Source organism: Corvus kubaryi, unplaced genomic scaffold (genome assembly GCF_017639235.1).
Source record: "Corvus kubaryi isolate FWS band 111438036 unplaced genomic scaffold, C.kubaryi_AGA036_p1.0 36997, whole genome shotgun sequence".
NCBI lineage: Eukaryota > Metazoa > Chordata > Aves > Passeriformes > Corvidae > Corvus > Corvus kubaryi.
The window spans coordinates 21,247-21,865 of NW_024581004.1; the positions used below are offsets into that span (position 1 = coordinate 21,247).

The window sequence follows — 619 nt, forward strand, 5'->3', positions numbered from 1 at the left end:
ACTGTTTTGGGCACTGCTTTGGACTGGTTTGGATGGTTTGGGCACTGGTTTGTGCACTGGTTTGGGCACTGGTTTGGGTTGGTTTGGGCTGGTTGGGGCTGGTTTGGGCACAGGTTTGTACCCATTTGTAGTGATTTGGGCTGGTTTGGGCACTGGTTTGGGCACTGGTTTGGGTTGGTTTGGGCTGGTTTGGGCACTGGTTTGGACTGGTTTGGACTGGTTTGGGCACTGGTTTGGATGCTGGTTTGGATTGGCTGGGCACTGGTTCGTACCAGTTTGTACCTGCTTGAACTGGTTTGGGCTGGTTGAGCACCGGTTTGTACCGGTTTGTACTGAACCGCCACCCCAAGGCCGAACCCTCTCACAGCTCCTCTCCCTCTGCAATTCCCGGGATTCCCCAACCCCTGTGGCCCCTCGGACGGATCCCAGCATTCCCGGGGCTCCTCAGCCCCCATTATCCCAAATCCCCACCTCATTCCCATCAATCCCTCCCCTCAGCCCCCCCTTATCCCAAATCCCCACCTCATTCCCATCAATCCCTCCCCTCAGCCCTCCATTATCCCGAATTCCCACCTCATTCCCACCTCATTCCCACCTCATTCCCATCAATCCCTCCCCT

General features: G+C 56.4%; 1 protein-coding gene across 2 annotated transcripts in view; it reads left to right on the top strand.

Moving 5' to 3' along the window:
• Positions 1-619, top strand: part of GATAD2B (GATA zinc finger domain containing 2B) — a 19,467-nt gene that overhangs the window by 13,293 nt on the left and 5,555 nt on the right. The window lies entirely within an intron of this gene.